This window comes from Argiope bruennichi, chromosome 8 (genome assembly GCF_947563725.1).
Source record: "Argiope bruennichi chromosome 8, qqArgBrue1.1, whole genome shotgun sequence".
NCBI classification, from domain to species: Eukaryota; Metazoa; Arthropoda; class Arachnida; order Araneae; family Araneidae; genus Argiope; species Argiope bruennichi.
In genome coordinates this window covers 43,501,979-43,515,906 of record NC_079158.1, presented here as the reverse complement: position 1 = coordinate 43,515,906, position 13,928 = coordinate 43,501,979, and positions in this window count along the sequence as shown.

The following is a 13,928-nucleotide window of genomic DNA, read 5'->3' as shown; positions in this document are numbered from 1 at the left end:
TTAATCTTTAGATAATTTTCTTAAAACTCTTCAAAAGGATTAAGCAAGGATTCTTTCAGTTTTCTAGCATTAACTTTTACAGTTTTCCAAGAAAAAAAAAGCACTACTTATAGTATTTATCCAACACGGTTAAACAATACTTATCCTTTTTTCCTGTCAAACTGTCTTCTGAAGCATTTCTAGCTGAACAAGTGCATTTAAGTACCATATGATATATTTTTGTTTCAAATATTTTGAAATTATGAACACTTCTTTACTCTTAATTTTTGACTATATTTTTTATGAAAAATTATTTTTAATAGATAAAGACAATGTTGAAATTATCTATAAATATATTTCAACATTCTCATCTTTATTAATATGAAGCAAGTCAAATTAAAGATAAGCGGGTAAAAGCGAAATGTTATTATATTTACTTACTTTGCAGCTCTCGGAGTGACAATTTCAAGTACCACTGTATCTCAGGAAAACTTTTGTTAAAGAAACTCAATAAAGCCATTAATTTCTGTAATTAATGCAAAAAGATTTCTTTTGTTTTACTGATTTGAGTGCACTAATTTTTAAGACGGCATTTTGTCTATCTTGTATATGAAGCAAAAAAAAAAAAAAAGAAACTATTGTGTGAGAAAAATTTACCATCTCTAAACTGAACTTCTCTTGAAAAGAGAGGGAAATCATTTTTGAAGTTGTGTTACTCTGTATGTCTTTCAGAATGAAAAATAAAAATGAAACAAGAGGAAAAAATTCAGTATATTGTTCCCATATTATAATTTTAAATACTTTTTTATAATAATTTCTTTAAATTTTTTTATATAATCATTTCTTTTCAATATTTTTTATAACTGTTTCTTTTAAATCTTTTTATAACTGTTTCTTTTAAAAGAAATTATTATAAAAAGATTTAAATCTTTATTTTTGTAATTATTTCTTTTAAATCTTTTCATTAATAATTTTTTAGATGTTTTAAAAATAAATTTTATAATTAACTTTTATAATTTTATGATAATAATTCATAATTTTAATCATAATTTCAAAAAATGACATCAGAATAAAATGTCTCATTACCTCAGTAACTTATTTCCATGTACATGCAAAATCCAAAACCAAAGCCCCTGAAATCGATGAAGTTGTATGGCTTTATCAACTGAATTTTAGATTCATATGATTAGGGATTGCAATACCGGACCAAAATTTCAATACCGGTATTCGGTATTTTTTAGATCTTAATACCGGGATACCGGTTTTAATACCGGTATTAGAAATTTTAGAAAAAGAAAGAAAACACAGGTGTTTCTTTGTTTTATTTGCCAGTTTTATAAGAGAGTGTAATATCACAAAAAATAATATGGAACTTATAAATTATAACAGTATATAAAGAATCACAAAAAAGTAAAAGAACAGCTTATTTATTTAAATCACAAAAAAAGTGTAAATATCACTATTCAGTCTGTGATACTATTACAAATTTTTGAAATGTGATCTTAAAAAACATAATGCATCAGTTGTACTGTCATTAAAGCTGAAAAGTAATTTTGTGTAAAAATTACCAGCTGTCGAAACCACTCTTTCGGCATCTACGTCTACGTTCTTCAGATAGTGATTTGTGCTGTTTTTTCATGATTGCAACATGAAATTTATTGTTGCATTAGCTGTTAATAAATTAAAATCTCTCCCATATAATGCCTCTATAGTCAGTTTTATTGGAAGTAGAGCTGATATAGTTCTGGATATTAAGACGAATTCACTGTCTGAAAAAATTAATTTTCAAGTTTAAGTCGATTATTGCTTTTTGGATTGGATTTCTAAATTTCAAAAACCGTTCCATCATTAGGAGTGAACTGTTCCAACGTGTCTTAGAATATATTATTAACATATATTCTGTTTTATTTTCAGTCAGTATATATTTTTTAATATGGAGTTTTTTGTAGGGGAAAGTTTAAATATCTTAACAATTTTTCGAACTTTATAAATTATAGGAAGCAATTCTTGATGGGTTAATATTTCATCCTCATTAGCAATATCTTCTTCCACAATTACATTGTCATTATCTTCATTGTCAATATCACTCTCACTCTTACTCTCTTCAATGTCGGAATCCGAAGTTTCTATATCCACAATATTTGGAATCTTCTATTTTTATTTCTTTGGTATAATACATCTATTACCCCTAATTGAAATCCATGAGCATAGCACAATTGCTGATTTGCACCAATCAACTTTCCAACTTTTTTCATAACTGTTGCTCAATTAGTCGTTATAGATACAATATCTTCTTTCAGGGATAATCCATGTTTCGCTAAATAAGATTTAAGCAATTAATTAAGCCAATAATTAGCTAATTAATTTCGCCAGTTTGGGAGACATAAAAGCACAAACGTATACTATTTTGCTATGTTTGCGATCCCTGAACACATAGTGGAGACAATTTAAAAAATGTCTAGTAAATACCGAAAAACCGGTATTTAAACTTGTGAATACCGGTTTTACGAAATTGTAAAATGGCTCAAAATACCGGTATTCGGTATCCCGGTATACCGGTATTGCAATCCCTACATATGATATATTAAACTAAAACATATAAACCTAGACAAGTCTTGATTCAAAATGAATCCAATTTTAGTCCAATTCTAGTTAATCCATCTTCCTTTTCTTGTGTTTCTGAACGGCATCACTCAAACAGTTAAACTGATCTACCCTAAACTATTTAGAATACTCTATATGAAAGGCGTTAGTTTTCAAAATCTCACGCATGAGAATTACCTACATAGTTCAGAAAAAAAAATCGGTCTTGTAGTATAACTGCATGGCATTGACGAACAGTAATTACGAAATATCAACCCATGGCGAGAATATAATGTTGATATTTGGTAATTAATCAGTGGTTAATACATAAATACCAAAAAATCTAATATGTATGTAGATGACTTTTTTTCGTCTTATTGAAATCAAAATTTGACATCAAACCACAACTGTAATCGCAAGATCACATACGAAATTTCATTCACTAAGGCTTGAATTTTCGAGCTATTGCGTTTATATGTATGCAAAAGTGACTACCAACAGGTTTCAACATCATCAGATTTTGTTTCAAATTTGATAGGTATATGCATTTTAAATGCTAAATCTACGTATAAAATTTCATTTATCGAACTTAAGTTTTGTAGTTTTCCTGTTCATTTGTATTCGAACAGCCTTACTTCCTCTGAATTGATTCGTTGAAAATTTGAAAGAAATCTACAAACATGGAATATAGTCTCTATACCAAATGTCATCTGTCTAGCTCAAAGCCAGAGTTAGGCAATAGTTATAATTCCAAAAATGTATCTTTCGGTTTCTTGGTGGTTTGAAACATAAAGATATGTCAAAATCTTGAGTTCGACTTTTATTTTTTTATCATTACAACACACATATTTTTGCATGCTTTCTAGAAAACTACCCGTTTTCTTAAGCTTCCAACTATAGCTTGCAGAGCATCTTAAATTCTTAAAACCAAAATAATACTCCAAGCGATTTTGAAATCCATCGGCTAGTTTATTCTTTCAACATAACAGCGTATCTTACAAACTTTGCCAGATTCCAGAAGGTCTACAATGGATCATCAGATATTATACAAAAAATGAACGAAATAATATTAACAAAATATGTTTATCAAAGAAAAAATCGTTTGCGTTTACTTTTTAATAATATTTTAACAAAATAAAAATGGTAGCAGTTATAAAATGTCTGAAAAGGAATCGTCTGCTAAATGTCTATTAACAGATTTAGATTATGATATTTATCGAACACATATAGTTATATATTACACATACAGTTCTTATATGAGAAAATAAAAGCATAGGAAAGAAATAACTCGATTAAGTAAGTAATGTTTGTTGAAATCTGTTTTAGTGTATCTCCCCCTATCGCCAAAGATGCCAAATTCTTTATGCCAAAAAGCAAAACGGCTGCCACTCAAACAAAGCAGATAGGATTTCAACTAGACGTTGATAATGGAAATGATGTGCTTCATTATTTAAGTTGTCATAATTGTGAGATACTCAAGGGCCACATTATATGGATTCTAATCATCGCATTCATATCAAAATTGTAAATGAGTTTAAACTATAAACTCAAAAGTATCGATAGTGGTTTGAAAATTGCAAACTATACTAAATATTGAAACCTAATTAGATAATGGCAAGAAAGCCAAACGCATAATTTCACTCTGCTGTTAGCTAAATATAATATGTACTACGTTAAAAAGCGGAAAAGATAACATACCGTTTGATAATTTGAACAGAAACAGGTTTGTTTTGTTTTGTTTTTGTTTTTAATAATTTGTTCTTTCAAATTTTCTTTTTTTTTTTTTCATTCCCATGATAATTCCCCCCACTCGGGTATAAAGTATCGGGTAAAAAGGGTGTAAAGTTTCTTAAGAAAGAAAATTATTTTATTTTTAAAGAAAAAAATTCTAATTTTATTCAGTACCTGATTTTATTCATTGATCCTTAATTGTCTGCTTTAAAGACTCAGAATTGTGGATCGTTTTTCAAATGAGTTAATCACTAAGCATATTTGGTTTAGTTAAAAACTTAATTGTGAAATGAATCTAAATTATTCTCAAATTAACAATACGATGTATCAATGAATTCAAACTTTCTTAAGTAGCCGTGATGAAAATACTCTTTAGCAAAAAAAGAGTTCTGACATGAAATTTTTCTTCATCAATTCTCCGAAAATAAATCTCCAGACAAACAAAAGAAGAAAATAGAATTTGGATTAATGGATCCACGTGGAAAGATACTTGTACTGAAATCTTCTTATTTAAAGCAAAAATATAGAATTTCTATTTCTCTCTCTCTCTCTCTCTCTCTCTCTCTCTCTCTCTCTCTCTCTCTCTCTCTCTCTCTCTCTCTCTCTCTCTCTCTCTCTCTCTCTCTCTCTCTCTCTCTATCTCTCTATCTCTCTATCTCTCTATCTCTCTATCTCTCTATCTCTCTATCTCTCTATCTCTCTATCTCTCTATCTCTCTATCTCTCTCTCTATCTCTCTCTCTTCTAATCCTACGGCGATTTTCGGAAAACTTGTACATTTAAATGAGACTCATATCATTGTCTAGATAAAAAAAAATAGAACATTATTTTTTTTCTTTTGCTTTTACAATATTAAACCTGTGCAAAAAATATTAATCAAAGGATAAAGCTGAAAGTTATCCATCAGAAATTTTATTATTATTTTACTATAAAATTATATCCACCTACTTCTCTCCTAAATTCATTTTTAGATTGAAATCTATAAAAGAACAAAATAAAGAAGAACACCAATTCTTTTTCGACAAAATGCATTTCCTTTATACACATTCCAATCGTGGAGATTCCATAGGTTTTTTTTTCTCGCTTTATCAAGATATTTTCGCAGCATTTTGAATAATTCATCAGAAGTAGTTTTCGATTTTATCAACGAATGTATTTTAGACTCGCATAAAGATTGACTATGAAAATAGAAAAAAAATGGCGGAGGTAAGAATTGTTTTCAAAGTGAGCAGCCGTGTAGCAAGATATTGTTTTTCCGAATGATATTCCATCAAGTTCAAATTTCGCTTTCAATCCTCTAGCCTGATTTCCATATTACGCTAAAGACGCTCTCCCTTTTTATTGTTTTTTTATAAAAAATATGCAATTATCAAATTGATATGCATTTTAAGTTCTATATTTTCGTATTACTTTGACTCATTCGCATTAGATTAAAATGTTGCATTTCATATTAAATTTATTATAATTCAGAATCGAATTTAAAATTATATCTATTTTTTATGGTTTTCAAAATGTGGAACGAATATCGTTTTCATCTCTAAGTTATTAATTTATAGGAAAATGAAAGAAAAAAAATCAATTTTTTAATCGTAATCTGATGTATAAAATTCTTGATTTAAAGAATTTAAATAATGTTTGCTTAAGAAAAAATTATTTTAAAAAATATCTGTAATATTTTATTGGTTATCGATTGATTTGATATTTGCTTGTTTTTTAGTAAATAATTTTTACATGAATTTCATCTTATTTTACTGATTAAAATAGAAAAAAAAGAAAGTTATTTCACTATTTCTTTGGTTATTTATAGTGATTACATCACAAAATGAATTTGTATAACTACAACTGCTAACGAAAGATTCATTTTGTTTTTCAATACGTTTTCAATAAAGCATAGTTCTTTAAAGCATCTTTTTGTTTAATTTTTAAATTCTAGAATAATGAATGCCTAAAAAAGATTGATTTTTATTTATTTTATTTATTTATTACTTTTTATTATTTATTTATTTATTATTTACTTTTTATTATTTATTTATTTATTGTTTACTTTTTTATTATTTATTTATTTATTATTTACTTTTTATTTATTTATTCAATAAAGTCTTAAATTCTTTTATGCTTAAAATATTTTATAGTCATCGAAATTATAAATAGTCTAAACTATAATTGTGACTTTAGAAATATTAATTCTATTGAAAAAGATACAAATACAATTATTTCCCTGAAATAATATAGAACAATAAAATATATTTATAATAATATATTGAGATAAGTATTATGTAGAAAATTTTATAATCCTAGCCTAGTAACTAATTTTCTAAATCGTTTGTCATAAATACATAGTTTCTATTGGAGAATTCGGTTAAATAATTGAATTGGTATGAAGACATTTATTTTATGGTGTTTCAATCAATAAAAATACTTCTGAAAAAAAAATGAAATCAATTTTTTTTTTTACCCAGTCTCTTTGTCCTCTTATTTATATTTAATAAAATATTTTTGACTAACTGCCATTTTTCACAGGAAGAGGTTCGAAATATCTTTGATCAAAACCGAACATTTTAAGAAGATTTGGATTTCTCTATTTTACATCAATCAGTGACATCTCGAAAAAATGGAATTCGTTGATTGGATATCTTTATTTGTAGTAATCGATGAAATAATCGAAATTTTCTAAAATAATTATTTTAAAAGCTTAGTTATCTGGTTACATTTGGTCACAGAAGAATGGAACAATTTTGTTTAAATTATCTATTAAGAATATTCTACTAAATGTGAATAATCTGGCCGTAGAAGAGTATAAAATTGTAGATTTCATTTCTTTTTTCATAATCGTAGTCATTGAATAAAACGATATGAAATATATTTCTTTCGACGCCTAGATACGAGGCATATTCGGTAAGTAAGTGCTGTTTCATTGAACTGCCGCCTCAACGCTGCGGTTGGTGTTCCGCTCATGCGCAATAGCCTTCCTTGTTCACTGGGTCTCAATTGACGCCATTTTGGTTGTTCTACGATGTGTTTTCAGTTTGCTGTACACATTTAAAGTCTTAAAGACAATTACTGATCATGCCGACTGTGAGATTTGTGCTGCATTTCCATTTTCGAACGCAAGGAATGTGAAACCGGTCGAAATCTATCAAGTTAAAGATGTTAACGGTGAAGACACGATGAGTGATGTAATGGTGAGAAAGCTGGTTAGAATGTTTAATGAAGGTCGAACAAATGTCCACGATGGTCTGGTAAGGAAAGTTGATGAAAAAATCTATGAGAATAGACATTTCACAATGACGATGCTTTCAGACGAATTTCCACGAATTTCACGTAATGTTTTGAACGAAATTGCTACAGACCGCTTAGGTTATCACAAGGTGTGTTTCTGATGGGTTGGCAGCAAGTTTCTATGTTAAGAAGGTACAGAAAAGCTCGTAATTTGCTACGACAAGTGTTTGAACATTGACGGAAGCTATGTAGAAAAATATTTTAAATCATACTGTTTCATTAAAAATAAAATTGGCTTGAAAAGAAATTTACTAGGTTATTTTTTCCCAAAACGGTTCTTACTTTTCGAATGTGCCTTGTATTTTTCCGATTATAAGTATATTTTCTCTCTAACGGTTTAGAAATTAGCTCTTGCGCCATGATTAGAGTATACGTAGTTTATGTAATAGTATATCTAGATACCTAATTCAATTTCTCTTTTCTTTTACAAAGTTTACTTTGGAATCCTTGATTTTACAATAATTATAATTGAATCAAAAGCAACTTTTTCACCGAAACTAAGGTAAGTCAGCCATCTGACTCTCCGACCCGCCACGAAGGTACACGGATTTAAACCATAAAACTGAATGACCGGACCAACACAACAGCAACACTGGCGGAACTGTGGTTGAGTCCTAAAGGCCATCACCGGCCACGGTACAACTCTCCCAAAAGGAAGTACGTCCCGTCATCGATGGGAGGAGTCAGATCCCCCACCTATTTGTGTACCCACCATGGGTGACGAAATCCAACCACCATGCCGGAAGCATCTCGTCCTCATTTCGAGGTGCCCCCCCCCCAGGGATTGAAACCTAAGGTAAGGTGTCAACCGAAAGGGAAATAATAAGCATGTAATGGGCAAATAATTAAAACACTTCAGAATTCCATGTTATTTCATATTATATAACAATATTCGCCATTAATTCCATTAGCAGAAAATAAGCTGGATATTTTCATGGATTTTAAAATTATCCCCAAGTTAATGTAATAAGGTAAAATATAATCACCACAGAGTATTACAAAGCTTGCAGTATTAATCTGGAGATTAACAGTTTATTATTTTAATTATTAAAATCCACATTCATTCAAGAATTTGGGTAATTTTGCAACAATATATTTCCTTTGAAGAAATAAATGATTGATTTTAACTTCATCAGAATGTCGTTGGAGTAGATCTTTCTAGGCATATTCTGAAAATTTAAAGAGCGTGATGTTGGTATAATACGGTTCATATTCATAAGCACACCGAAAATATCAGATGCAGATAATAAATCTCTTCTAATAATAAAGAGAAATGTGTCAGTGTGTGCGTTGGTGTTCTACAGGCAGGCTTAATTTTCTAAAACTACCGAATTTAGCACATGCGTATTTATGCGTTATTTATGAAGGGCGGATATATGCGTCTTCAAGCAATTATTTCTCTTTTAAAGATGAGATTAACATTTTAGTTCCTTAAAAATTAAGCGAAATTGTGAAAGTTTTTTAGCCATGACTTCCAAAAAAATATTATAACAAATTATTGATACTATATCATTTTAGAATACAAAAATAAATCTCTTCGGTGATATCAGTTTAGTTACGTAAAATTTTTGCTCAATTGATTTTTAAAAATGTTTAGCACCTTCTGAAAACATTGTTAGTTATTGAATTTGAAACGGAGCTCTACAAATCAAACATTCCAATTCGATACTATCACAAATCTCAAACTGGTTACTCCGACCAGCCGGAAGGCACACGGACGAACTTGAATCTACTAGACCGCCGCAAAAGAAACACTGGCAGGAACTGTGGTTGAATCCTAGTGGCCATCACGGTACAACCTTTCCCTTGGGAAGTACGTGCCGTCATCGATGGGAGAAACAGACCCCCCCCACACACACACACCTATTTGTTTACCCACAGGGGTGGAGAAGACCAACCACCATACCGGAAACTTCTCATCCTCAATAACGAAGTGCCCTCGCCAGTGGGAACCAATCCTAGATTATATGTGAAAGATTTATTTCTTTACATACTGATTCAGCTTCCTTTCTGTTGCTGAAGTATCCATATGACTGTCACAATAAAAGTCTGTCCTCAAATTCTATTGCTACTCATAAAAGCTCCATAAAATTTCTTACCATTTTTTTTTTTTTTATTATTATTATTATTAAATTTCGGATGACAGCAGAAAGCTCTTCCATTTCGTGAAACGCAAAACGATACTGGAACGAAGTGCTTCTTGCGTTAGACGAGAACGTGCGACATAAAAATAGAGACTGCTTTAGTGAGAATGGAATGCAGGCTGTAAAGTTTTATTCTTTGGGCGGAAGAGTGGGCTTTTCTGTGCTTGATTTATTGGTGAGACAATCGATCAAAATGCAAAGAAAAGGAAAAATCTGTAGATATTCGAATTTCCATATTTTCATGTATTTGGGGATCAATGATCTGGTGAATATGATAAAATACATGTTACTTTAATGTTAAGACATTTAAATGCATGTAAACATTGTCATTGTGTTATTTAATGTTATGTTACCAGAAATTACCTTTCTTGGTTTTATTTTTTTTTCTTAATTGCTTTTCTCGTCGAATAAACACTACAGTCACCGATTCTTGCAGTCGTGTATGGGCCGCGGTGGTAAGGTATCGACTTCTGAAACGAAGGTTTTCATTCTCGGGACCCGATTCCACCGAAGAACCGTTGTTTAAGTGGATCTGGTGCACGTTAATTCCGTCGGATCAAACGTCCTCCCTCTAGTGTGTTGTGGAAATTTGGAGATAGGCTGGCTAGCTCAGATGCCATTCTCGTCATCTGACCTCGGTTCAAACTTCTTTTTTAATTTAAAAAAATTCAATAAATTACGTTAAATGATTAACACAAGATTTTTAGAACGATAATTGTTCTTTCTCTTTGATGATACGCCGATTATTATTTTTTTATTTCATTAAAGAAAAACTACTAATAAATACCTGTGAAAAATCACCCAAAAAACACCAATTAAAAAATAAAATTCTTTCTGCATTAAAGTTTAAAATTAAGGCTTTAAACTGCATGGAATCTCCATTTCGGTTACATGTGCACCAAATTTCCTCACTTTAAATGCAATAGATTTTTGATACCGCACACACACGCACATAACACTTCTAATTATAAGAGTAGTTTTTCATGGAACTTTTCAAAATTTCAATAAGAGAATTCACAAGTATTTTTGAAGTAATAAAGTTTCTATTATTTGATATTTTTTAACACTATATAACAATCCATCATTAAATTTATATGCATATATATTAATACCACATTGCGTATGGATCACGAGATTTCTCGTTTTTAGCAGGCCGAACGTTGTGGCCGAGTCACGAGATATCTCGTATTCATTTTTTTTTCTCCTGAAACGATTCATAACTAACCAAACGCAAATATTTTTGTTACGTTACCAAGATAACGAAGCCTTAAGCAATCTTATGACAAATGATTAGCAAAATAACTGACTGTCATTCCAAGTATGTGGAAACAATCAGTCAGTATAGCCAGAACTAAGTTAGTAGATCTGTGCCGGTCGTTTACCGCACCTTATAAAGTGTTTTACTATTTTACATTTTGTTATTTCAATGTTCGTGTTATAATTTGTAAGGAAACAGCCTTTTAAAATGTAAAAAATCGTATATAATAAATAGATGTATAAAATATATAGTAATCTTTAAGAATACTTTATGCAAATATAATACCAAATCCAAATTAAAAATGTGCAAATATGCATCCTTTTGTTTGCCAAGCATGCTTCTCAAGCATTCAAAAATGTGAGGGCCCTGGAAGCGAGCAGAGCGCCGTATGCAATGTGATATTCTAAAGATGCAATACTTTGATTGTCCATATTTCTCGGAAACAATAATATGCCTTTTTCTATTTTTCTTTCGTTGTCACAGTTTGTTTTTATTATTATTTTCTCAATATCCTGCACGGCTAAACATAATAGGAAATCATTGGCATATGTCATATCTAAACTTCAAAAAAGATAATGAATTTCCATGGTTTTCTCAAGAAAAGGTGCAAAAACACTCACTTCTTTGGACCTCCGTAAATATCTATCTGCTTCTGAGAATTTTACTCATTTGTAATTGATTTCTTTAAACAAAGCATTTTTTATAGTATTTTTCTAGAATACTATGAAAGCTAACGATAAAATCTTGGATCAGATACATAAACGAATCCCTAGAAATTCGTTTATAAATTTATGCAAAAATATCCATCCACACTTGTATAAAACCAAATTCTGAAATGAAATCTATAAAGCAGCAAAAAAAGGAGCGCCTCGTTTTTGGCGAAATGCATTCCATTTACACGCATTCCAGTCGGGAGGAATGCATAGCTATTTCGCCCGCTTTGTCAAAACTTTTTGCTGCATTTTGAATAATTCATCGAAAGTATTTTTCGATTTCATCATCGAATATTTAGAACTCACTAAAGGGTGGCTTTAAAGATAAAAAAAAGCAGAGGGGGGATTATTTTTTGGAGTGGACATGGTGAGATAATGATATATCGCTGATGATAATAATATTCATGATGAGATAAGATATTCATAATAAGATATCTCTGATGATAATGATATTCTTGATGAGATAATGATATATCGCTAAATTTTCCTTTCAATACGAATAATTTTCAAAATATGCCCATGTGGCAAAGATGTTATATTATTGGTATATTTTTAAAATTTCCATTTAGTATGGATTTTCAAAACAAGCACTTGCAGAGGAAGTGTTATGTTATTGTTATGTTTTTAAATTTTCCATTTAGTATGAATTTTCAAAACAAGCACTTGCAGGGGAAAAAATTATGTTATTGTTGTTTTTCTAAATTTTCCATTCAATTCGGATTCTCAATTCGACCTTCTATTTCGATCTCCATATATCAATGTAAACATGGTTTATGTTGTTACGTTTCTAAATTTTCCATTCACTTAAAATTTTCAAAACAAGCACTTGCAGGGGAAGAGTTATGTTATTGTTGTTTTTCTAAATTTTCCATTCAATTCGGATTCTCAATTCGACCTTCTATTTCGATCTCCATATATCAATGTAAACATGGTTTATGTTGTTACGTTTCTAAATTTTCCATTCACTTAAAATTTTCAAAACAAGCACTTGCAGGGGAAGAGTTATGTTATTGTTGTTTTTCTAAATTTTCCATTCAATTCGGATTCTCAATTCGACCTTCTATTTCGATCTCCATATATCAATGTAAACAGGGTTTATGTTGTTACGTTTCTAAATTTTCCATTCACTTAAAATTTTCAAAATAAGCCTTAATGCAGAGATGTTATATTATTGTTATGTTTCTAAATTTTCCATTCAGTTCGAATTTTCAATATAAGCATTTGCAGTAGAGATGTTTTGATATTGTTATTTTTCTAAATTCACCATTCAGTACGAATTTTCAAAATAAGCCCTTATGGCAGAGATGTTATGTTATTGTTATGTTTCTAAATTTTTCATTCAGTACGAATTTTCAAAATAAGCCTTAATGCAGAGATCTTTTATTATTGTTATGTTTCTAAATTTTCCATTCAGTTCGAATTTTCAATATAAGCATTTGCAGTAGAGATGTTTTGATATTGTTATTTTTCTAAATTCACCATTCAGTACGAATTTTCAAAATAAGCCCTTGTGACACAGATGTTATATTACTGGTATGTTTCTAAATTTTTCATTCAGTACGAATTTTCAAAATAAGCCCTTATGGCAGAGATGTTATATTATTGTTATGTTTCTAAGTTTTCTATTTAGTTCGAATTTTTAATTGAACCTTCTATTTTACTTTCCATACAAAAATGTAAATACACTTTTTTACTGAGTTATATTGGAAGGAGTAATGATGAAACTGCGATTCATTTTGAAAGAATGAATTTTATTTTTGAAATTCACACTGCACTTGAATTAATTAAAATTTTTAAATACAGTACATGTTTAGATTTACTTTTAATGAGTTTTCATAATGAAATATATACATACCGAAAATTTCAGATTATCAAATAGTGTGATTTTCTATGCAGGTTATTTATTAAGACAGAAGAAAAAAAAGGAGTAAATTTTAAATCTAAAGAAAATTCAATGATTTTTATTTAAAAAAAAACAACGTAGAGAAAAATATCTGAGTGTTAATTTTTGTCACTCTATGAGTAGGATAATAGAAACTAATACTACTATTATCCAATTAATTTGGATTTTTTTTATTTATTTAATAGATTTCTTTTTCATATAATTACAATATAATTACTAAATGGAAACTTAATTATTTATAGATATATACATAAATGGCTATCTTTAAAAAATATTAGAAAATATCTCTCATTAGATTTTATTAAATACAATCAGACCTGTTTTTGTGAATGGAAAAAG